Source organism: Camelus bactrianus, chromosome 13, assembly GCF_048773025.1.
Source record: "Camelus bactrianus isolate YW-2024 breed Bactrian camel chromosome 13, ASM4877302v1, whole genome shotgun sequence".
Taxonomy (NCBI): domain Eukaryota; kingdom Metazoa; phylum Chordata; class Mammalia; order Artiodactyla; family Camelidae; genus Camelus; species Camelus bactrianus.
This window is the reverse complement of record NC_133551.1, coordinates 36,307,923-36,334,185: the sequence shown is the minus strand read 5'-3', so window position 1 is coordinate 36,334,185 and position 26,263 is coordinate 36,307,923. Positions and strand designations below refer to the sequence as shown.

The 26,263-nt window shown below is 44.0% G+C and overlaps 1 long non-coding RNA gene across 2 annotated transcripts in view; it reads right to left on the bottom strand.

Moving 5' to 3' along the window:
- The window catches only part of LOC123617850 (uncharacterized), a 324,334-nt gene that overhangs the window by 156,627 nt on the left and 141,444 nt on the right, over positions 1 to 26,263 (bottom strand). The window lies entirely within an intron of this gene.

Below are 26,263 nucleotides of genomic sequence, written 5' to 3'. Positions count from 1 at the left end.
GAAATGACTGTGATGATCTTTTGTTTTGCACTTCAGATGAGTCTTGCAGGTAAGACTAGAATGTTAACCTAAGATGAGTGCACCTTTCTTCAGCAACCATGCCGGGGGAGGAGGGTGATCCTGCCCTCAATTTCAGCTGTTCATCCTCCCCGTGTGTTTAGTCAGGGCTGGTGGGTATCTCCACCAGGGTCCCTCAGACTCCCAGTCAACTAACTGGCTGGACGAGCAATTCTAACTCTCTTGGTTATCCACTACCTGTCTGAGCCACTGACTGAACTGTAATCTTCTGGGTCAGCTATGTGCTACACATCCCCAGCCGTGTTTGGCATATACTTCGAGTTCAATAAACATTTGTTAAAATGTATCGATTTGTTCATTGTTTTGCTAATACCTACAATGATGGTGGATCACAGTACTGATTCCAGTTTGCCAGCCCACACTACCTTGCATCTCTGCCATGGCCAAGCTCCCGCCACGCCCCTTTCCCCACCTCCATGCACATGCACACGCGTGCACACACACATACACGTACACACACTTTCTCATGCTATAGGTCTGGAGTGACACCAGAAACATCTCAACTGCTAAAAAAAAAAAAAAAAAAAAAAGCTTGAGAAAAAGCTCCAAAGCATGCATTCTTCTTTTTAACATCAACAGAAAAAAGAAGGCCCATTCTGATGAGCCTCCTATTTATTTTCCTTCTATAAATGTGCAAAGAAGATTAGATCAAGATAAAAGTTGGAGAGGCCACCCAGAAAAGAGAGCTCAGCTTTTCATGGTTACTCAGCCTACATCTGATTAAGGATTGCCTGGCGACAGGAAATGATTTCTCCTCCCAGGCCCCACTGGACACAGAAACGCCTAGGCTGGGTCTCAGGCCTCATGGTACTGGGCTGTGCAGGGTCCAGGGTCCAGGCTGGGGGCCTGGAGATCCTGAGCTCCTTCCATTTCCCTCTCCTCCCTCCTTCCTTCCTTCTCTTCTGGCAGACACTGCATCCTGTTGCTCTGAGCAAGGCCCTAGAGAAAGGCCAGTGGCAAGTTATTGTGCTGGGAAGGAAGACAAATGAGTCCCTTTTCTGCGGGGCTCCTGGCATCCTGTGGGAGGAAGGAAAGGACAATGCTTTGAGGGAGCTGGCTCCATGGACCCCCTCCTGACAGGCTCTCCCTCCCCTTTCCGGTGTAGCACTTGTCAGCCCCAAAGCCTCCGCTTCCTGAGTAATCATTAGATGCACGCGCGCGAGGTATGTGGTTCCCCGTGCCCAGGGCAGATTCCTGGCCCAGCCTCAGGAAGTGCAGCGAGGAGAGTCCTGGGCTGGGACCCTGAAACAGAGAGAGTCTTGGCTGCTTCTCTCTCCCTGCCACCGTGGCCACTGCCAGATCACTTCACATCCCTGGGCCTCTGTTTGGCATGTTTGTAAGTGCCTTCTGTGTGCCTGAAACTGCCAACTGCTGTCTGCTTCAGTGGTTCCCAAGTCTCAATGTGGCCCCAAGTCACCTGGGAGGCTTTGGAGCCCTCCACCCTGAATGTGCCAGCCCCGCCGCCTTGGCACACAGAGCAGACATTTCATCACTGGAAACGTTCTGGGATGATTCCAGGCCCTTGGAATGAAGGGACTATTCCCCCCTTCTCCCTTACTGAGCTCTTTTCGATTTCTTTCTGATAAATTGGAAGATGAGAGGCTGGTAGGCACAGGGATACAAGAAGTGGTAAGGAGTAGCAGTTAGGAAAGTGACCTTCAGCAATCAAAACACAGATCCACCCCCTGATCCGCAGCCTTGGGCAGAACTTTTACTACTGGGTACAGCCTTTTATTCGTCTATGGAATAGGAGTAAGAATAATAACTTCCTAGGACCGTTGTGAGAGTTAATTGAGTTGATGGGTTCAAAGCCCTTAAAATAGTATTTGGCAAATTGTAAATACTACATAAATGTTAACCAGTATTATTATTACCCTAGAAGTTCACAGGTATATTTCTCCTTCATTTTACATATAAAGAACCTCTTTTCTGGACTTGATGTCAGACCAAGCAGTGATGATTTAGGAATGAATAAAGCGAGCTTCCTCGCCCTCAAGAAGCTTTCAGGTTAGCAGAGTCTTTTAGACTCATGAAGAACTGACTATAATACAGTATTGTCACCGGCCGAGTCCCTGAAGAAGTAAACTCAGAAGGTGTTCAGCACTCAGGATGTTTTTTGGCAGTGCCTTGGGATTAGCACCCATGGAAGCGGGCAGGTCAGAATCAGGATTGGCAGACTGAGAAGGCACTCCAAAGTGGCCCAAAGTTAGGCCGAGACGGCCAAGTCTGTATACCCCTGAATTAATCAGTCATTGGATGTGGGCTGCCCAGGGAGGGTGTGACCTCGGGTTAATTGGCTCTCTACAGCTGAAGCATCCCTGAGAGCCATCCCAGGGATGGCGCTCCCAGCAGCTGGAGTTATTAATTACAAGTCCTTCGTTGAGAGGGGATCCGAATTGTCCAAATCAGCATCCACCCAAGTACGGAGTGGCAAGTCTGATGGAATGGCAAAAGGTAAAGTGAGTGCTTTAGAGGATGAGTCGTTAATAATGTGTATGAATGTACGTATCTGTGGCATTTTACACTTTTCAAAGCCTTCTCCCATACAAAAGCTTGCTCATGAGTTCCATTCAGGGTTCCCAGGCAGGCTGGGAAGCCATATGTTCTATAGGAAAAAGCACTGGATTTGGAGCAGGAGAGGACGCTGAATCCCAGCTCTTCCTCTGTTGATCTGGGAGCCCCTGAGCAAGTGCCTCATGTTTTCCGGGTCTACTTCGTGAAAAGGACATGATCATATGTGATTCACAGACCTGCTGTAAGGATTTAATTAATGGATAGACATAAATCAGAGTGTCTGGCACACAGTCAGAACTCAAAAAATATAACAACAACAAAAGCAACTTCCAAAAAAAGCAACAGCAATAAACATTATCATCCCCATTTTACAAGCAAAAGTATTGAGACCCATAGGGGTAAGAGTCTTTCCTAAGAACTCACAGTGGACTATAGGTAGATCCAAGACTCTTCTACTGAGTGTGACCTACTGAGTTTAGTACTCTGTGACCCCATAGCTTTTCATCTTACCTACAGAACCTATAGAAGGTGAACTACCTTTGAGGGGGTCAATTCACATGTTTTATTTCTACTTAACATAGAAGGAATGTTAGAGATTCTTTGATTGTAACCTTCATACATCCAGGGCTCTCTGTGGCCTAGTCTCTGTATTCAGTAGACTTTCAAGAAGCAGAGCCCAGCAGTAATTAAGGGCAAATTCCCATATTTTTCTCATGTCTCTTAAGAACTTTAAGGAAGACTAATTCTTAGCAACACGTCTCAAGAAATCTTTCTTCCTGTACTAACTTACTGAATTGCACTATTGCTCCAGAACCACATGTTCAGCAAACACAATGGCATTACTTCTCAGACTTTAGCCTTCAAGGCTTTCTCTTCTTTTCTATCTCTTCTGTTCAACTCTTTATTATATAGATCACTCAATTTCTCTTTCCTTCCACCTTTCAGTTTCTGTCTCTGCTGCATTTTCCAGATTCAGCATTTCATAAACCAAGGACCTATATCAGCAAAGATAGAACCTTCCACGGGTAAACTGGGTCTATGAGGAAGGGAGGATGGAGGCTAGACGCAGGGGCAATATCCCAAATTGTTAACAGCTGACACAGTGTAGAGACCCACAAATCAGAATAGATTGGCCAAAGAATTAGATTAAGGTCCAGAGGCTCCCTAATGTGTAATGATTAACTATTTGGTTGCTGACTCAAGGGGAGGTGTGAGAAGTCTAGGGGGGCCTGGGATGGCTGAGGGAGCAGAGGGAACCAATGAAGGGATCTGGGCAGCAGCAATTTATGAATTGGTAGGAAAATATTTCAGGTGTTGCTATTTTAACAACTAGTAGTCTTACAAGTAAGTTGCAAACTGACTGTCTTCCAAGCGTGAGCTCTGACCACTACCCCAGGTACCTCAGAAAGGCAGGTAAGGAGCTTGGATCTGGAAAACTCTAGCAGGTTTTCTCTTTTCTATCTCTCATAGGCACCATAGTATACTAAAGAGAATGTAAGAGTTGGAATCAGAAGACCAAGAAACAATTTAAGTCTGCCCTTCACTAGTTTTGAAAACTTGACAACCCTCTTACCTTCCTTTATCTAATGGAAATAATCACACCAATCTCTCAGAATATAGTGAAGATTAATTATCATTATATAGGTGAAAGCTATCAGTGGCATGACTGGAATATGGTGGGTGTTCAAGAAAGTCTTTTTTTCCCCTAGTTTTCTATTCTCTATCCTAATCCTTTCGATTCATGCCCCTGAACTGGTGACACCCAAGGTCAAAAAGCATTGGAAAATCCTTTGGAAACATGGTGGACTGCGAAGATCTGCAAATTCCTGAATGGAGCAGGTAGTTCAAATAAAGAAAGTGGAATCCTGTGGTAAGTCCATTTCTGTCCAAGAATAACAGACCTTCCCTCTCCTCTAGCTGTAATGGGAAGGATTCATCAGCTTTAGGGTCAAGGTTAATGGCTTTAGGAAGATGACTGGGATAGCCAGTGACTGCTTAAGACCTACTCTATGTGTTCCACAGATCTGTGTGCATGCGTGCACGCAAGTGCACACACACACACACACACATACATACACACATCTTTGTTTCTGTGTAAAAAATTCAAAGATACTTGCTAATCCAATCCTTTGAAACCAGAATTAACAACATTTGGAATTTTGATGATTTTCCTTAACTGCTAATCTTGCTTGGCGGTCATCAGAATTTTACATCAAGCAGACTCAAGGCTGTTTTGTTTCCCCTTCTCCTCAAAATGATCACTGCTTTATAAAAAGCAGATGTCATTTCATCTTCCTTGTTATTAACACATCAGGCAAGAATGTGTCCATACCAATTTAACACTCTTTATTGATTTGTTTAGTTGGTACCTTTTAAGCAAATCCTAGTTTTAAAAGGTGCTATTATATGTAAAACTGGGGAGTCTTTATCATTTGAGCAAATCTTTAAGAAGGCCACTCTAAAATGCATCAGGTTTTTAAAAAGTTATAAATTTTTGACACCCAAGTACGCAGATTTATTCCATCAGTTAAATATATTTCTTAGTAAAGTTCAGTTAGAAACCTGCTTTACTAAGAATAGATTAGAATGTTCTATAAATTATAACAGACAATTGCCATTTAATGAGTACTTACTATGTGCAAAGCTACCCAATATTAATAGTGGGGGCAGTAGTAATGGAATAACATAGGGAACATTTTACTAGAACACCTTGCAGGGAAGGATCTGTGTCTGTTTAAAAGGAACTTTGACAGGCTGCTTGGGGTGGGGCAGATCTGAGATCCCTAAAGGGTTAAATTACCTTCTAAGGAGGATCAGCTGGATAATGGCAGCCATTTAGGTTTATCCAGTAGGATGTGCAAGTTTAGATGTAGAATTTGGTTAAGAACTGAGAAGGGGTGAGAGACAGAGAGGATCATGGGAGAATTTGAAAGTGGGAGAACAGAGCTTCACAAGTAAACAAGCGAGTTTAGGGGCAGCACAGAAAACAAATTCAGGAGATGTCAAAGGAGGGTTCCAAGTACTTGTTCTGGGACATATAATGAAAATTACCTCTCTGTCTCCCTGGCAAGGTCTCCAGGAAAATCTGTCTTTGGTGAGAATGAGTTTCTTCTGGAGAGAGGCACCGAGACCTGCACTAAGGTTGGTCTGAGGCAGAGGTGGGGCTATAGATGAGGACAGCCCACATTTGAGAAATAATAATAAAATTGGTAATAGTAACAAGAAGCATCTTTGCTGAGCACTTCTTAAAGTCAGGCTCATTGCTGATCTCATCTCAGTTAATCAGTGAATTATATTCCTATGATATAACTGAGGAAACAATAGCTCAGAGAGGTTAGGTAACTTTCTTGAGGATATTCAGCAGTCCACGGAAAAGCTGGTTTGAGAATGGGGTCTGTCTGACTCCAAAGTGGGTCTGCCTTCAGCTATCCCTGTGCTGCTTCAAGAGTGAAGGTGAAGGGCTGGCAGCTAGATCAGGGAGTAACCTTACCAAGATACATCTTCTGTCTGAGACAGTCAGAGTGTTTTGACCACTTCCATCCCTGGCTCCCTGGTCTCTAGTATCCCAGGAGAGCCTACTGATTTCTAGGTACCATCTTCAGAGGGCTCTTGGGAGGATTAAATAAGTTAATACATGTTAAAAATGCTTAAAGCAGTGCCTGGCAATGGAAGTGCCCAATAAATATTATCCATTATTAGTAACTAGAGCTGTAAGGGCACTTCTCATTTAATTTCATAAACTTATAAGGTGGGAACTACTATCCTCATTTTATTGATAATAAAACTGAGGCTCAGAGATGTTAAGTAATTTGCCCAGGTTCACGTCAAGAGTAAGGTATAGAGCATGAATTCAATCCCCAAACTGAGGGACTCCAGATTTATTGTCACTGGCTCCTTCCTTTGACTAGTTTCTCCTAGCTCCCAAGGTTTCTGGATTTGGAAAACTACAAGCCTCAGGCTATTTCTAATTCCAAAGACTCAAGCATTCATGCTGAATCAGTGCACACACTGCAGACTTCCTAGATTCAGCTTTACTCTGTATTCCAGGGGACCAACCCCTGTAGCATCTTGTCTTCTGGAATAGATGTGAGCGTGCAATGTTTAGTCTATTGTTTGTTTCCAGCAAGTCTACATTTCAAGCTGCTTAACGGGAGGATTACGACTTAGGAATCCAGAACGAATGGTTTTTCCAAAGCACTCCTGATTGTGTCTTTTGCATTTATTCATGCTAAGAAGTTTTATCATGTTATCTATTCCAACTGATGCAACCAAAACTGTCAGATGTCATGGTGGCTGGGATTAAGTGACAGACAACTCAGAGGTGCTATATGCAAAGCAAAGAAAGCACATTCTCAGCCCCTCAAACTGTGTTTTGAGGTTGGGAACTGTTTGCAATGACTGCATTAAACATTTAAAACTCTTCATTACTGTTACAGTTTTGTGGATTTTGACAATGGCATTTGAAGGTATGTTGTAATGAAGACTAGAGTCTAGCCATTAACTCTAGGGAGATGAATCCCAGCTCCAACATTTACTAGATGTGTGACCTGAGGCAAATAACTTCATTTGTTGAAGCCTCAGTCTCCTTGTCTATAAAAAGTAAGTAATAATAGTATTAATAAGGTTATTGTGAGGCTTAATGAGTAAGTGCATGAAACATGATTAGATGGGATTAGAGATGGGATATTACCTCAACAATAATTGACTTTTATTATTCAAAGCCAATACCTCCAGTTTTTCCAGAGATTTAATGATTTGGGTAAAAGCAATTAGTTTAATGCTTGGCACAGAATAAGTGCTCAATGAGTATTTGTCATGAGTAGCACCCAAGGGTCACAAACATTCAGTCCAGATCAGATGGCCTCCTGGAGCCATTCTGTATCCTTATAGACAAGGATTTGAGAGTCATCAGTGTGTAGGTATTTAGAAACAGAAGGTTTCTCAAGGGAGGTCTGTTAGGTGAAGAGGCCTGAGGCTAGAAGCTTGGCAAACCCTGGTATTTATGGGGCTGGCTGGGACATGGTGCCTGCAAAGGAGACTAATAAGGAAGGATCCAACAGTGAGGGGTTGAGAGAAAAGATGGAAAGGAGTCCAACCAAGGCTGTGGTCTTGCGTATCATACAAGTATGATTTTGAGCCCAGGTTCTGCCACTTACGAGCTTTGTGAGCCTGGGTGACTTACTTCCATCTCTGAGCTTGTTTCCTCTTCTGTGAAATGGGGCAACAATGGCATCTAGCTCATGGGCATATTGTGAGGGTCAAGTGAGATGTGGCAAGTAAGGTACAGGAGGAAGCATTCCGGGCTTACTGAGCACTTGGCAAAGGTTGAAGAATCAGGAGAATGTGTCACGGGAACCCAGAGGAGACAGAGTTGTGAGAAAAGGGAACTGGCTATCCTGCAGGTGTCACAGGGAGATCACATGAGATAAGACCTTCAAGGTGACCAATGGGTTGGGTGGATAGAAGGGCAGTGTGTGATCTGAGAGCACTGCTTCAGCACAGGAGCCTGATCCAGTGGGTTCCAGGAGTAGGAAGAGGGTTTTCAATGAGATCTCCCATTGTAGCTTTATTGTAAGACACGAGGTAAGAATTGAAGCCCCACCTTGATGGGAATCACTCCAACCCTGATGACTGCAAATCACCTGCCAGCCTCCAGCCTGAATGCTTGCCTTCCTCTCCCATAGCTCCTCCCCAGGTCAGAATCCATCACACTCCAGACGACCTGCCCAATCGTAAGCCCCACGGGAGCCTCATCCCCTCTGCGTCCTGAGAGCCCACAGAAGGCCAGGCACTGAGCTACCTGCTGGGACACAGATACGAAGCAGAGAGACAAGCCTGGCTCTTGTGGGGTTTACATCCTAGAGCGGGAGACAGACAATGAGCAGGAGACTGCAGACAGCTGTGATAGAGGTTGTGAAGGAAGCCGAGGTGTGTAATGGGGTCGCCAGGGGGCTGGGGTGGAGGGAAGCATTAGAAGTGGGGTCAGGAAAGGTCTTGGTGAGGGGGTGGATTTCAGCTGAGAGAGGCAACCATCCAGGGACAGGAGTGAATGGCAAGAGAGAGGCAGCCACACAAGGATCAGGAGGGAAACATTCCAGATCCTGAGACCAACAAGCACAAATGTCCTTACTGATTGGTAACAAACATGGCCTGTATGAGGAGAAGAAGGGGGGTCTATGGGGCTGGGGTCAAGTGGGAAGGAGAGGGTCGTAGGAAATAAGATTGGAGAGAGAGGGAGGGTCTTATCCCTGGTGCAAGGGGCCCCTGATTTCCTCTTTTAAAGCCCCCCTTCGAATGGTCTGCCCATCTCGGGATTGTCCTGAAGGCCACTGTCACACAGACTGAGCCCACTCCCCAGACGTGACCTCCAGTGTCCTCACAGTGGAAAACCTCTGTGGCTCTCTGCTGACGGCCCTGGTGTCACTCCCTCCCGGTCCAGTGACAAGAGGGAAGACCTGTATATTTCACTGTATGGATGGAAAAAGGAAGAGACTGTTTCTTTGGAAAATTTGAGATTTACAAAAAAGTTACAAGAATAATACAATGAGCCTAAGCCCTTCCAGCAGCCCCACCAAGTGTTCACATTTGGCAACATTTACTTTCTCTTTCCCTTCTCTCTCTCCCTTTCTTAAGTGTTTATCCATTTTATTTATTTATTTATTTTTTTGCTGAACCATTTGTATATTAGTTGCAGACATCATGATAGTTTGGCCCCAAATACTTCTACATGGATCTCCTAAGAACAAGGAAACAGGAATATTCTCCTACATAACCACAAATTTCACATTCAGGAAACGTATAGGATATAATACTATCATATAATATACAGTCATAATATATACTAGACGAGACTAGACTAGACTAGACAGTCATATCCAGGATCCAGTCAAGGATTTTAAGTATCATGTTTTGTTACAGTCTCCCTTTATCTAGAATAATTTTCCAGTTTTTGTTTTTATTATATTTTATCTTTTAGAATTTTATGCTAGTGAAATGTCTGAAGAGTCTAGGCCAGTTGTTATGCAGAATGTCTCTCAGTTTGGATTTGTCGGATTATTTCTTCTTAATTTGATTCAGATTGATTTTGACATGAATACCGCATCAACGGTGTTGAATCCTTCTCCGGGCCTCCCACCAGGGGCCACAGGACGTCCCATTGTTGGTGATACTCTCTCTGACATCTGGCTAAGTGGTGTCCACCCGACCCCTCCACTGTGGAGATAGCTCTGTAGTTGATAAGCAACCTATAGAGTGGTACTTTGAGACTGAATATCCTACTCTCCATTTTTTTACCTAATGGTTTTCAGGTCCAGTGATGATTCTTGTTTGAATCCAAGATGTTGGTGGTTGGAAAATGGTAATTTTCTATGTTTAGCTTTCTGGCTACATTTCTTAATTGATGTCCTTTGCTGAGAAACGGCTTTCTTTGCCACCCACCTCCAGGACATACCCACTCCTGACATTCTTGGGTTATATCATCAAAGATACAAATTCCATTCAAATTCAAAGTCCATTTGGTCCAGCTTAGGGGAAGGTGATGCAAATCAATTCACATTTCTACTAAGTCTAGGGGAGGGGTCATTCCTCAAAGAAATCTCGAGGGGCAGTTTTTAAAAGTGGGAGAGGGGTATAGCTCAGTGATAGAGCACATGCTTAGCATGCACGAGGTCCTGGGTTCAATCCCCAGTACCTCCATTAAAATAAATAAATAAATAAATAAATAAATAAATAAATAAATAAATAAATAAATAAATAAAAACCTAATTACTTCCCCCTTCAAAATTAAAAAAAAGGAAAAGGAAAAAAATGTTTTTAAAAATGGGAGAAGCCAGACAGGCAAAAGCTACCCATTATAGCAAGGAGTTAATATTGATAGGACTTCTTCCCATCTCTGCATGAGTTATCCTAGTCCCCGAAATAGCAGTGGCTTAAAAACAACAGAAAGAAACCTTAGGTCAACACATCAGTAAGCTAGTCAGGAATGGTTGGGGCTCATAGGGGCCCAGACTCTTTCTCTCTTATGCTGCTTGGGTGTGGCGTTCATTCCCAAGTTTACCTCTCAGTCCCCGATAGCTCCCCCAGCTTAAGTTTTCACCACTCCATTTCAATCAGAGGCAGGAAAAAATTAGAAGAAAGCCATATTTCTATCCTTTAGGAATATTTCCTGGAAGCTGGACATACCACTACTGCTGGCATTCTACTCCACGGAGTGTACTCATATGGTCACAGCTCACGACAATGAAAATGGAAGAACTGTGGTCTTGGGTCTGGACAGCCATCTGCCCAGCTAAGAGCTGGGGGTTCTATTATGATAGAGGAAGGAGGAAACCAAACTAAAAACCTAATCAGTCTCTTCCACAGACCCCACGAGGTACATGCTCATTTTAAAGGAGAGAAAAAACAAAGCTTAGGGAAACTGAACAACCCCGTAAAGGTTATATAAACAATAAATTATTGTGTCTGTCTGATGCTAAACAATGCTACGCTAGAGTGAGTCTGATTTTTACCTCATTGGATCCACTTTCTAACTCTCCATATCAATATAGATTCGTTAAATTGCCTTCTTTGTGTAATGAGTTGCAGCCTCATGACATAATGACTCTAGTGATATCAGGTCTTTCTTAGAAATGCGCTGTTCATCCTGGCCACTGTTCTCTGTTACGTACGTGGCAGTATGCAGATGGAAAATAGAATGACAGTGGGTGTGTGTTGGGCAGAACTCCAGCCTCGGAACCTGGATACCAAGTTTCCAGTCCCAGCTCAGGCACTCATTAATTGTGTGATCCTGGTCCGATCATGACCCACTGTCCCTCAGCTCCCTCCTCCACGTGTTCCTTCCAGCTCTAATTATCTCTCATTTTAGGTAATATCTGCTTGCATGATGACTCAAACTTGTATCTGGATTTCAAAAGTAGTTAAAGCCTCCACTTCCCTATGTGGTACAATTTTAGAATCTACTGGATTGCAAGGTCATGCTTGCTAATTGGGTTTGCATGTTGATTTTACAGAATCTCATAGGATTAATTTTTATTACCAGAAGCTCTTTGGGAGCAGGAATCATGTTTGATTTTTCTCATGGTTATATCTCCAGTAACTGTCTAAGCCCCTGGTACATGGTGAGTTCTGCAATACTGATTGACTTATTGACAGACCTAGACAATGTCCTTGCTGGACAGACATATGTGATAAATGATTCCCCTCCCTACCTCCTCAAGAGCAAGCACAAGCTTCAAGGGAAGGAGTAAGGAAACTAGGATTTATACAGCACTTATTTGCAATTTACCTCATTTAATTTTCATGATACTCTTCAAGAAAGCTATAATAATCCTCGTTTTTGTGGATGAGAAACTCAGGATTCAGAAGGATGAAGTAACTTCTTAAAAATGACGTAATTTTTTTGGAGGGAGTGTATAGTTCAGTGGTAGAGTGCATGCTTAGCATGCATGAGGTCCTGAGTTCAATTCCCCAGCACCCCCATTAATAAATAAAAATAAATAAATAAATCTAATTACCTCCCCCCTAATAAATAAGTAAATAAAAGAAAATGGTAATGATTAAGTTTTTTAAAAAGATAATTTTTGACAAGAAGTGTTCAGAAATTATATAAATAAAACTAGAAAGCACACCTGAAAGACATAAAAGTAGACTTGAATAGGATTTATACCACTGGCTATTGCTCAAAGCAATTCACAAGGCCATCCCAAATTCAAGGGCAGAGGAAAAAGACTCCGTCTTTTGCTAAGCAGAGCAGCAAATGACTAGGGGCCATGATAATCTATCTCAAATATGCACGTGTGAAAGAGTGGGGCACATTTCCACAAGTGGCTATGGAGTGACTTCCAGGAAAAAAAAAAGTGCAGAAGCTTACATTTTGTGTAGGAAGGGAGCAGAAATAAGGAGACCCAAATGTATGTTTCTGTTTAATTTGCAAAAAGGAATACAGAAACCATAAAGCAGGCAGTAATCAAGTTGGTTACCTACCAGGCATTGAGGGAATTAGGGAGGAAGAACACATCTCTGAGCCCACCTTTTCGTATAGTTTTGACTTTGGAAGCATGTTGATGTTCAAAGTGTTCAAAAAATAAAACGAAACCAACAAGGAAAAACGTAAAGCTGAATACAAATAGAAATAAATGTACCAGTAATTACTCCAGTTACTGGAGGAAAAAAAAAAAAAAACTGCTATAGAAGACATTACTAGTCCAATTGAAAAAACGAATACAGGCTGTATATAAAAGAATTCTATTAAAGTTCCTGAAGCTTCACTGAGGTTATATTAAGAAAACAGCCTTGTTCCTAGTTAGTACACACTTAAGTCCTAAGAGGTGTGACGTATACGGTATGCAACCTACTCTTAAGTGGCTCCAAAAATAAATTCATATTATTATATAGTATTATAGAATGTCCCCAAAATATTAGTACAGTTTTAAGCTGCAATGACTTTAGAAATATAAATGCTAAAATCTTCCAAGTAGTGACATTTTAAAGTTCACTTATATTTCTTTCACATTTATTTAGTTTTGTGACTGTTGAACAACTTTTTGTTTTAATTTTTAATATCAGAATGTTTTTGTTTGTTTCAGAATGTAATTTTTGTTGTTGTTGATGAATGTTGGTCCTCTCCAATGAGAGGACCTAAAACAAAAAGTTAACAAAGAGAACAAGATAACAAATGTGGCAAAATGTTAAAAAGGGGTGAATGTGAGCAAAGAGTTCCCTGTATTATTCTTGCAGCTTCTCTGTAAGTGTGAACTTTTTTCAAAATTTAATTTTTTAAAAAGATTATACACAGTTGGTGAATGAGGTATCCATGTTTAGTGCCTACAGTTGTCTGATGTCAAAGTTCAAGTTCATTCTTCTTCATGGAACCGCCTTTCACAGTGAGTAGGAGAGCTGGGCTCAGACTGACCCAGGCTCATTCTCTAATCATTGGAACCAAGCAGGACCATGGGCACCACTGGTCAGGATGGGGCAGTCAGCCTGCAGCCACGGAGCAGAGGAGGTGAGAAGCTCCCACTGCCCTTGGCTTTGAAGAACTCACTCTCTAATCCACTGAGCTAATCAACTCCAGACCTTTCCCTGCAGAGAACCGTGTAATAGGCATGTAAAAGCGATGAAGGGGATTGCTTTGGAAACTTGTGTAAATAACTCTTTGGGTAAGAGAAAGATTGCCAACACCTGCTTTTTGTTTTCTGGTATTTATTAGAGCCACCCTGTGAGGGACCTCTCGGCTTCCTGGATCTTATTCATTTATCTGAGTTCATTCTTGGTTCAGGATCAGCATTGTTGAGGGTGGAGAAAAAGTTGGCAGGGATCAGAGAAGGGTCACTGACTCTGGGCTTTCAGTAAGTGAATATGGTTCAGAAGTCCCCAAATCAACAGTAATGATCTTCAGGCCAAATCTGATTGTTCACCTTGCTTTTCCTGACCTATTACTTCCTACTCCACTCCCTTCACAATCACTTATTAATTTATCCATTTATTTAGCCAGCCAGTCAGATATCCATCCAACCACCCATCCATCCATCCATCTATCCATGTACCCATTCACTTACTCAATAGTAATAATTAGTCCCAAATCATGATAGGCTTTGTCCTAGATGCTGGGAATACAGTGATGAATCAGACTGGTCCATGACCTCAAGAAGAGAAAGGGATGGACAATTTAGTACAGCATGATCAGTGCTGTGACAGTTGTAACCAACCCAGTCTGCTAAAGCCAATCCAGAGAAGTATCTGGAGCTGCATCTGGAAGATGGTGGGATGGTGGGTCAGGCAGTGGAATAGTATGAGTAAAGGGCAGGGTAACCCAAACTTGTGCTGCTCAAAATTATGGTCCACTGACCAGCCAAATCAGCATCACCTGGAGCTTAATTAGAAATTCTGACTCGGGTCCCAGCCCAGACCTCCTGAATCAGATTCTGCATATTAACAAGGTCCTCAGGAATTTCTATGTACATTAATGTTTGTGAAGCACTAGTCTAAACCACTTCTTGGGTGTTCACTTACAGACTTCACACTCTTCATCCAGAACGCCCTTCCTCAGCCACAGCTGTCTCCCTCTGCTGACTTGAAGATTCAACTCCAGGCTCTGCTTCCCACCCACTAACTTGCTTCAGACCTCAGCATCCTCAGCCACCTTATGGTTTCTGGGAAATGAGAAGTTCCTTCCCCGGGAAGAGTTGCTACGTCTAGCTTTCTTCTAGCGATCATACCAGCTGTACTTTTGACCCAGTAATTCCACTCCGAGGACATTAGCCCAAGGAAAAAAAAAATCTGAAAGAAAATAGACATTTATACTCAGACGCTTACGCTTATGTTTACAGCCAAGTCATCTTCAATCATAAACAATCAAAAGAGAAACAACCCAAATGCCCAGCAATGGCGTAGGAGTCAGGGGCGGGGAGCAGGGTGTTCCCTGAGCACACGCCTCTGGGGACACGTCAGGATGTCCTGGAGCGTGTCCTGGCTGAAAAGTCAGGAAACTTGAGTCTACTTTCCCTCATGTCCCTCTGGGATGGACCCCTGTGGGGAAGCCCATTCCAGTCTGAGGACTTCAAGTTCTCAGGTGATCTCTATGCTTTGACATTCAGTCTGTGCTCCTTGGCTCCCCATGTCCTCCCAGGGGAGGCCTGTCTGTCCTTCCACCCAGAGAGGTGAGGCCCAGAGTACAAGGACCCTGGTAGAGGCGCGCAGAGACAGAGACAGGAGCGAAACCAACAAAAACTGCAGGGAGGGAGAGAAAGAACATGTACTGAACTCCTCTTCTGTGTAAACTCTGTGACACTAATAAAAGCTAATGTTTACTCCATGCTTGCTGTTTGCCAGACCCTGTTTTAAGCACTTGATATGAATTAACTCACTTAATCCTCACATCAACACTATGAAGTCAGAATGCTTATCCTCCTATTTTCCAGATAAGATTTAGGCATGGCCCAAAGTCACTCTGCTAGAGGTAGCAGGGCCAGGAGTTGAACCCGTCGTGGTCTGCCTCAAGAGCTCACACACTTAACCCCTCACCCAGTGGTGATCCCTGGACCAGGGGCGTGAGCCTCACCTGGCAACCTGTAGGAAAGCAACCAGACCCACTGAACCAGACACCAGGGGCCAGACCCCAGCAATCTCAGCTTTAACAAGCGCCCCACTGACCCAGGTGATTCAGATGCATGATACATTTCCTGAACTGCTGCACTAGCCCTTTGCTGCTTTTAGTATTCATAATAATCCCTGGAAGTAGGTATAATGAACACCATTATATCCCTGAAGCAACGGAGGCTTCAAAGGGTCACATGCTCATGGTCCAAAAGCTGGAAAATAGCAGAGTCAGGATTTGCACCCAAGTCCATGGATGCCTGAAGCCCAGCTCTTCCCAGGATACCACGCCCACCTTCAGTACCTCTGCCAATGCCAGTTTATCCAGAAGTAGAGGAGAGGGAGGACAGGCAGAGGAAGGCACTGGTCCTCATGTGGGTGGGGTGCAGGAGGAAGGTGGGGAAAGGGGATATATGTGGAAAAATTAGCCAAACCTCCTCGCTTTGGTTACTGTGCCCCTGGGATGGTGGTGGCTGTTTACTCCTGCTTGGTTGGCCAACCCCGTGTGTGCCAGGCTGCTGATTTTCCTGGGCCCCACGGCACAGGACCTATTTTTAGCTTGGTCCTGACGGGACACGTTTGTCAAGTGCTGCCAAATCACAAGCACGATCACACCCTGGTAGCAGTCGGGCTCTGCTGGGCTCACAGACCACACAGGGCCACCTGGGCACGCACCCAGCCTCCTCCCAGGTGCTGCTTCCACCTGGACCAGCCCTAGGTGGGGAGAAAGGAATCCCGGGGGAATCCAGGCCACAATGACACATCCTTTCTCTGCTCACAGGATGCTGTTGCTCAGGAGGGTCTCAAAAATCAGAGGCTCAGGGGGTACTGTGACTTGGCCCCAAGCCGCCCAACCAGCCGGCATAAGGTGGGAATCAGAAGCCAGACGTCCTGACTCCTTTTTCCTCTCAGTGGAGATGATCTTTGTGTTCTCTAATATGTTTTGTGTATTTGTGCTCTGTCTGCTTCTGCTAACAACAGCAAATTAGTCCAAGGAATGCCAATGCTCATTCCAACAGTTGGAGCTTCCTAGGGGGCAGTACACAAGTGGGGACAGCAAACTAGCTATCTCGGGAGACAATTTTCTACAGACAAACAGCAACAATCTGGAGAAATGGTTAAAGGCACAAATATTGTGGCTCCTGGTCACAACTGTAGGGGGGTATTTTATGCTAATTTCCCCCCAAGGTGCTAAAAGTTTCTTCCTCGTTATTCTCTAATATCCCATCACAACTTACCTAAGAAGGAAAAAAGCCAGAGATGTTTTATTATTATCAATCATAAAGACATTAGCAATGACAAAAACTGCTATATTTGGTGTAAGGCTTCGTGTTTTGCATTCATTAGCTCATTTAAGCCTCACGATAACCTGAGGTGGCAAACATCAGGCCTCAATTTACAAATGGAGAAACACAGGCTCAGAAAGTGTAAGTTTTCATATTTTTTTCACTAAAGTTTATTACAAGATATTGAACATAGTTCCCTATGCTGTCCATGCTGTACAACAGAAATTGACACATTGTAATTGACTGTACTTCAATTTAAAAAATACAAAAATAAACAAAATACATCTTTCAACAACAACAAAAAAAAACAAAGAAAGAAAAAAGAAAGTGTAAGTCAATCACCCCCAAGTCACACAGCTAGTAAGCATCAGAGCCAGGCCTGGAGACATCCAAGCATGTCAGCTTGTCCATGTAGCACACATGCTCCAGAAAAGAGGAGGCTGGTGGGGAAAGCAGGGGATGAACAGATGGACAAAAGACGGAAAAGTGCCTTCACAAAGCAAATGGGCTATTCTGGAGTATGAGGAATAAGCAAGCCCCACTTCCTTGCCTCACCAGAGCTGTTGGGTGAAAGTCACTGGGATGCAAATATTATTCGGAGTAAGAAGTGAGCATCGTGCCTCAGGGAGTAAGCTGACTCAGATATAGCCCCAGATCTGGAGATGTGCAAGCAGGGGTTGAGATGATGATCTAGAACAGAATAGAAGACTAGAGTAGACCACCCCCAGTGTCCCTCCCAGTGCAGAGATTTTACAGTGCGTCAACATGCAAGGCTCTGCAGGGTAGACACCACTCTCAGTATTACCCCCCCCACCTCCCTATAGCCCAGCAGAGCCCCGCTCAGTCAGTGGTGGGGACACGTTGGCTGGGGCATGGCATTACAGAGATGCAAATCGACCTCCTCTGCAGGGGCCTCAGAACGGGCCATCAGGGAGGAGCTCTCTCTTAGCCAGACTAGCAGGTCTCAACTCTAGCAAACAGTGATCCAGAACATGGCCCTCATTTCCCAGTCTCTCTGGCTCCTAATTATGGCCATGTGGCTAAGGTCTAGTGAATCTGAAGCAAACAGATCTGGAGGGTGCAAATTCCAGGAAGCGTCCTCTTCTCTTGCCTGACAAACAGAGCTTATGAGTCAAGCCTGAGCAGCCCTCATGAATCACAAGGTGGAAGCCACCAGCTGAGGGTGGCAGAGCAGTCAGACAGCAAGAGCCGGGGTCTGACAGTCAGGGGACGGCTGCCCTAGGCCAGTGCTGCCCACATGACATGAGAGAGAAAGAAACATTACCACTGTTGGGGGGTTTCTCTTACTCCCAGCAGAACTCAATTCCAATTCTTACAGAGTTGAAAAAGCTCAAAATTCAGAAACAACCAAATGAGGAAAGGGTTATGAAAGTAAATCTGGAAGGGCTATTAAGATGTAAATAATCATAGAAGTGGAGGAAAGAAGGAGACAAAGATGGGGAGAAGAAGGAGGAGGAGGAGGAAGAGGACAACAGCAACAAAAATGACAGTGATGATAATGAGAAGCCTGTGTCCTGTTTACATGTCCAGGCCATAATATTCCTGACAAGCAAGGCAGAAAGAACTCTATATTCTCACAGCCAATGTCCTAGTTCATTCATATGCCCATCCCTTCTCAAGCGAGGTTTTGGGTCAGCGTTCCCTTTGGCATGTCTCCAGTCTCTCCTTGCCTCTCCTCCATCCATCCTGCAGACTGGTGTCCTAGACAGAAACATGACTCCTTTGCCCCCAATCCTTCCAGGCTTTCTGTTGTGTTTCAGACTAGATAAGGACCCCCTAGCTTGACATTTGCCAAAAATCTACCATTCCTGCTTTCTACCCACTCCACATCCCACCCCTCTTACTCACTTTCTATCTCAGGAAGAGTCAATTAGTCAATGTTCCTCAAATGTCCCTGCTAAATTCCTGCCTCTGTCTCTTTGCTGGCACTGGCTTCCCCACCTAGGATGCCTTTGCCCTTATGTCTGAGTACTGACACCTCAGTTGTCCTTCATGTCCCTGGCCAAATGCCATCTTCTCCATGAAGAATTCTCAACTCCTTTTGCTCCAGCTGTGATCCATCTCAAAAGCCCACACATTTTCTGCTACACTGGACTACCTCTTTTGACCCTCGCACTAAAGCCTGTCTATGATAAGAGGATTCCACAACAGAAGGAGGAAGAAGAGGGGAAGGGGAGGAGGGCAGGTGTCTCTCTCTGGGGCTAATGATTATGATTAGTCACTATGAAACTCTGTCCAGGGTTCCCCAGTGCCTCTTGGTCCCAACCCCTCTGAGTGACCGTCAGGGCACCTCCATAATCTGGCCTTTTCTGTCTCTTCATTACTGCAAAGATGTCCTAGGTCAGGTGAATCAAATGACATATCCCAAGATTTTCCACCTCTGAGACTTTGTACTGGTGTGGCCTCCGTGTGTAACCTTCCTTCCCCCATAAAGCCCCTCCTATTTCTCAAGGCTGTGTACCAGTTTACTTCTCTACAGAGTCTTCCCCATCCTCTCAGTCATATCTCCATTTACTGAACCACCTCCTACCTCACAGAGCATTCATCATGCTCCTTCCTCCACTATGGAGATCTGTTTTTATACTTGCTAGACAGAGAATGGAGCTTTGGAATTAGATTTGTCATTGGACAAGATAGTAACCTTGCTCAGCCTCAGTTTTCCTCTCTGTAAAATGGGGATCCTAACACCCACCTCACAGAGCAGTTATGAAGATTAAATAAGAGAAACAAGTGTTAGCATCAAGGTTAGCATCACCTGCCCTTGAGAATTCAGCAATGGCACAGAACCTGGCACCAGAGAAATGTTTCCTGGGGCTGGTGAATCACTAGGCTGTTGAATTCGAGGCTCCCGGAGGCAGCCACACTCTCACGGATTAGCTGGGAGTCACTGTTTGCAACTGTATAAGTTGAGGGTTGCTGTGATCTTGGCAACACCTGAACAAGATGGACTTGACTTGTGGAGGAGAAACTCTGAAGCTTCCAGAGGTAGACAGACAACATGCCTTCATGGCTAGAGAACCTCAAGCAAGAGGCTTCTCAAGTGCCCAGTTTGGACCCTGGGACAGACCAATGTCCCAGGACCACCTGGACTTCCTTATCACCAGGCAGCTTAGAAAAGCAACACGGAAGTCCTCATTGACCTGGTGAGGCTGGTCCAACAGGAGAAACTCTGATGGGAGATCTTGGAAGATCTCAAGATGTGAGTCAACTGTCCCCCAGTGATCTGTGCTGGCCAGACTGCTGTAAGGGAGCTTGGTGTCTCAGAGATCCATTCTGTGAGAGGAATTTGAATAAGTGCAAGGTTTCAGAGAGGTGGGGCAGCCTGGAGAGTGGACAAAGACTCCACTCTCACTGAGCTCTTTTGACTTAGAGGCAGCAGAGTACAACTGACAATTACACAGAGGGATATGGGCCCAGATCCTCCAGCTTTTCTAGAGAAGATATAAACCTGGATTTTCTTGTCTCACAATCTTTCATTTTGGCAACTTATTCAAAAATTTTCATAGCTCTCCACCCACCAACACTATACAGGCCAAACAAAACACATCTCTAGAAAATGAAAGGGTCTCCAAGCTGACAGTTTGTAATCTTTGGATGATATGATCTCTAGGCTTGCTTCTAAATTGTACTCTATGGTTATAAAATGGTCTATAAATTTGGGGTTGGTTGACTCAAATGGTGGGATTGGCATCATGCATCTTAGGGAAACATCCTCTGTTATGTTGCTTTAGTGCCCATCGTTATTGCTCCATCAGCCAAAGGAGAGTTGACAGCATATGGGGTCTGGAGTCAGACAGACCTGGGTTCAAATCCCAGCTGTGCCACTTCGTAATTCTGTGACCTTGGGCAAGTGATTTAACTTCTGACCTGAGATTCTTCAGCTTGAAATAGTGGCTGAATTTATTAAGTTTGCCATTGCTTTATTTATCAATGACTTCAGTTTTCCAAACAACCCTCTAAGGTGGGCAAAATTACCATTACCTCCAATCCACAGATGAGAAGACTGAAGCAGCGAAAAATGAAGATTTCACAGCTAGTAAATAGGAAGCTAAGGTGCAAACTCAGACTCTCTCCAGGCTCTGTGCTCTTAGCACTTTACAGTATGGGCTGGAATCTGAGAAATGGGGATGGTGGAGGGAGTGAGCCCCAGGATTTTCAGGATAATAAAAATGAGGAGGTATGTGAGAGAATTGGCCCACTACCTGCATATTCTAACGATCCAATAAAAGGCACTTATTAACCTTTTCCAGTGTTCATCTCCACCCTTTCTCTTTTTCTCTGCCTGTCTCTCTCTCTCTCTCTTTTTTTTTAATTGAAGTACAGTCAGTTATAATGTGTCAATTTCTGGTGTACAGCACAATATCTCAGTCATGCTCTCTCTTCTAATTGTTACAGTCAGGATTATTTCAACACCAACCTGCAGACAAACCCCTTTTTTCTTTACCTCCATACCATGGCTTATTCCTAGTCACTTTTCTGTTCCCTGCAATCCCTTCCTTGTTCCTCCCCAACCTTTTGGTTTAATCCTAGGGATTATTTATCAGGTAAATCTATATCATTAGGTAATGTTTTAATAACACATTTCCCATCAGATAGTGGATATTACGTATTCCTTATAACCAGCCATGCTCTATGGTAAATATTACCCTAAAAAGGAAATTCATGACTCACAAATAACTGAACAGCCAACTGGAAAGCCAGGGAGTTCTCACTTATGAAAATTATTATTGCCTGATTGATTTTTTAACCCACCCATGGCCTGAGGGTCCTTTGAGTCATGCTGTACATATGCAGCATGCAAACTGGCATGGGCTGATTGGCTGGGGATGAAGTCAGGGTTACTTAACATCCTATATTTATAATATCTACTTACAAGGGAAAAAAACTCCTCTGTTTTATGCAATTACCTGTAATCAGGAATTTGCTGGCAACACACACTCACAAACACTGACAATGGGTTCCACGCCTCACGTGCCCTAGCAAGCCAAGAGATGCTTTCCAATTCCTTTCCTCCATCCCAGGGGTGAGCTGTACAGAAGGTTCTCAGGTCTGGCAATCACTCAGACCTGGTTTGAAGCCAAGCACAGTCATTTACTTGCTATCTGACTTCAGACAGGAAACAAACTCTCTGAGCCTCAGTTTCCCCCCCGCCCCCACCTCAGGGAGATAACCATGAGGATTAAATCAGATGAAGTGACACATAGAAAAATGCTCAAAATATGGCCCTGCTGAGGGGCATCGAAGAACCTAAGACTTGGGGACATTCTGCTGCAGGACATCAGAGGCTATATTTTTGAGATGGTGACTAGGGAGGGACAAGGCACCACACAGGTTTTAGAGCCATCAGGCCCTGGTTTGCCTTGCATCAGTAAGTCTGGAAACAATGCCTCCTCCATACAACAAGGCTGTAATTCAGGTGACCTGTCCTGGAGCACGTACTGCATGTCAGGGGTGGGGACGAACAGACATGGGGTCACGTAGAAATGAATGTCACATGGTCCTTGCCACCACGGACAAGTAACCAAGATTCTTTTGAGTTTGGTGTTGTCTCCAGACTACCTGTCCCGGCCTCAACCCCAGATTTACTGAATCGCAATCTCCAGAGAAAGAGCTTCAGGTTCTGGATTTTCACAAGCCCCTCTGATTGATGTTATGTACACTTGTCAGCAGTTAGCAGCATCCGTGATCCATCCTGCATTGACTATTCATTCCTTCACTCGACAAATACGTATTGAGGGGATCTCTGCATCAGGCACCGGGCTAAGTGCATTACATATGTTGTTTTTAGCTGCTGCTAACCTTACTGTTGTAGTCAGAGAGCTGAGGAAAGTGCACACTTCACTTGACCGGTGTTGACTGAAAAAAAAAAAAATGCACAACCTAAAAGTTGATAATTATGTTTTATTAAGCGGACATATCTGAGGACTTAAGCCCAGGATGCAGCCTCTCAGATCACTCTAAGAGACTGCTAGGAAGAAGCAGGGGAGGAGCCAGGATATAGGAGTTTGCAACAAAGACCAGGTAGCCAGAACATAAAAATATGACTATTCATTAAAGAAAACCAGATATCTCAGGTTAAGGAATTAAGCGTTTTTGAATGTATGGAAGATGCAAGAGTCTGGGCTCATTGAAATCATTTCTTTGATAAGCACTTCATCTACTAGGGCCAGTATCCTGTACTTCCCACCCTGAGTCTCCTCAGGGGGAACCGTTGGGGGTGGCTGCAGTGGCTGAGGGCTTGGCAGCAGCGGACCTGCTTCTCTCCACCCTGAGTTACCTCTGGCTCACCATCCGGGGCAGTGGGCAGTGGTAGCCGCTGATGAGTTGATGGCCACTGAGTCCTTTATTTACTGATATGGTGGGCAATACTTTTCATTCACTCTGGGTACACTAAGTGTCATAACAAAGGGACAGAATGTGTTCTGGAAATCCCCAAAAGGGAGAAACCATATCTAATTAAGAGAGGTAGTGCAAGGAAGGCTCTAAAAGTGGCGAATTAAACATCCCTCCAGCAGAGTTCTGGATTCCTTCAGGGATGGGCAAGGCACTCCTACCAAGAGAAGCCAGTTGCTCCCAGGCTCCCCATTACCAGGTGTGGAAATGCAGACAATCTGTTCTTCAGAGAGGTTTACACATCCTTGTGTACTCTGTGTGTGATAGCTTAATAATCGTATCTGTATGCACCAAGAAGGAAGTTTTAGACTTTCTCTATTTCATTCTATGAAGGAAAGTGAGGCGTTTTTAAAACAAACTGTCATTCTTCAACTATTTTGAGTCAGTGGCATCTATTTATCTCCAAATAAAACTACGTTAGTACCGTTTGTTGTTACAGAGCTATGAATGTGATGCCCATTTGGTAGACAGATAAAAAAAAGAGAGAGAAAGAATATTCAGTGTCCGCAAGGGTGTGGTGAAACGGACATTCTCAGAAACTGCTGAAATCGATGGGCATGAATTGCTACGCCTTTTCTGAGGATTATTTGGCAATCTGTTTAAGAATATGAATGAATATTCATACTTTCAACTGTACTTAACTTTCAACTCTCTTCATGAAATAAGCAAAGGCTTGGAAATAGATTTATCAATCAGAATGCTGTCCCTCACCATGTGATTTTTTTTAAAGGACATTAAATCAGAAAGAGTTGAACCGGTCCACCACAGAGATAGGTTAAGTTCCCATGATAGAGGTGAAACACTTCGTAAGCCCCATCAGGGTAGGGATCTCATCTCCTTTGTTCATGCTGTATCCTCAGTGCCTATCACAATGCCAGGCTTGTCACAGACACTCAGCACATCTTTGCTGAATGAGTATAATGCTGTAGTTAAGCAGAGTGCTTTGAAGTGGACCTCCTGGCCCTCACTCTGCAGTTTTGAGAACTTTGCCCTACTATCCTCATCTGCAAAACAAGCACCTTTTCCACAGGATTCTGGAGAGGGTTGAAGGCCACCATGAACACATAAAGTGGCATTAACTTAGGAACACGAGATAAATGGTAGCTGCTCTTATCATCCATGGGAGTTTAGAAGGGAACAGCCTCGTGGTTAGTAAAAACTAGCACCTCAGCTGTATTCAGCGAGACTCAACAGTTGCAATAGGAAAGTACAAATATAGCATTTATATTGAAAAGATGAGAAGGAAGCTTGTTAAGTGCAGTGATCTCTGAACCACGAGAAACAACATAATTTTCATGAGCAGAACGATGTGCCCCTGATAGACTCGTGGTGAAAGATGGAATTTAATACATCTATGCCTCAGTATCTGCATTCACAGCCCCAAAAAGGATCAAAGCAACTCAGCAGGACCTAGCAGCATGGGGGCAGGGCTGTAATTAATTACTGGAATGGCAAGCAGAAGGCTTTGAGAACTTCATTCACAACAAGCCACATGTTCGGTGTCTATTCTTGACCTTTGCTTGCTGATAAGAGGCCTCCTAAATGCACTTTCGTTCTTGGAATACTTCTAGAATTTGGAGAGAGCATCTGGGAACCCCAGGGAAAGTTCTGTCATTTGCTCTTTCAAGGTTTCCCTTAAGCCCTTCTTAGCTTTAGACGAAGCACATGCCCAGAACAGCTTTTCCAGAACTTTGTCTAACAACTTCCATCAGATCCCGCTCAACCAAAGGTCCTAAAGGGTAATTCGTGTTTTCAGAGCTTGCCAAAAAACTTTCTGGTGGCATGAGCAGCCCACAGTAATCTGTGGTTAAGAGCAGTGATCATTGTTTGCAGAATGACGCTGTGCTTTAAGGAGCTACAGAAAGACTGCATATGATGGAGTTTTAAGATGCTTCCCAGACCATCAGCCTTACAATCTGGGAACTCAAAGGAAGGCCTATGACACAATAGCATTTTTGTGGTTCCATCCCCACTAGTACTATTGGGCTGTTGGTCCAAAGGAGGACTGTGGTGACGGAAGATGGGGGAGAAACCAGTCTCGTACATACAACTCATGTATCAATGACTAAAATCAAGGGTGAGAGACCCCAGGCTGAAAGCACTTTGATTACAGATATATCGAGAGGATTTACTAATAACAAAACAAAACAAGGAGAATTTTTTTCTTTTAAAATGGCTGAAAAATCAAGGCAAGGAGGTTTGGTGAGGTGGTGTGCTGGTTAAAATACACACTCCCAGGTTCCAGGCCAAGAAATTCTTATTTGGTGGATCTGCGTGGACACAGTTATCTGTGTTTTAAAATAATCATCCCAGGTGAAAAACACTAATCTAGGAAAACTTTATTTTAGGAGATAAATCGTCTTTTGCTTCAGAAATTACTTTGTCTTTTTGGGTTCTGCAAATGTAGGTGCCAAGCAGGGCTCATCTTGATGGGGCAGTTCAAAAAAAGATGAGATTTACATTTTTAAAAAATTTTACATGACAGCACTTGGGGGTTTTCCATTGTCAGCCCCTGTCAGAGTCTCAGTGTTTGGGGAAGAAGGGAACATGGCCGCCCCATGGAAGCAGGCTGCCGCCAAGAGTGAGCAGGCACTGAGTCACTGCCTCCAAGGAGTGGATGATGAATGCCACCAGCATGCTGTCAGACATTTAGCTTTAGTTGTCTCCTCTCTTGTGATGTAACTTCTCTACTTCATCACCAAACCTTTAGTAAAATGCTCTATAGAACATGGTGCTGTGTTGGTGGTGCACTGGGGGATGAGGAGAGAGGAGCGGGCTGGGGTTTTCCAGTGAAACACACCAGAGAGAACCAGAACAGCCATGAGGAGCAGGGATGCCAGAATGAGGAGTGCATGAGAAGTGAGGTGGAGGAAAAAGTC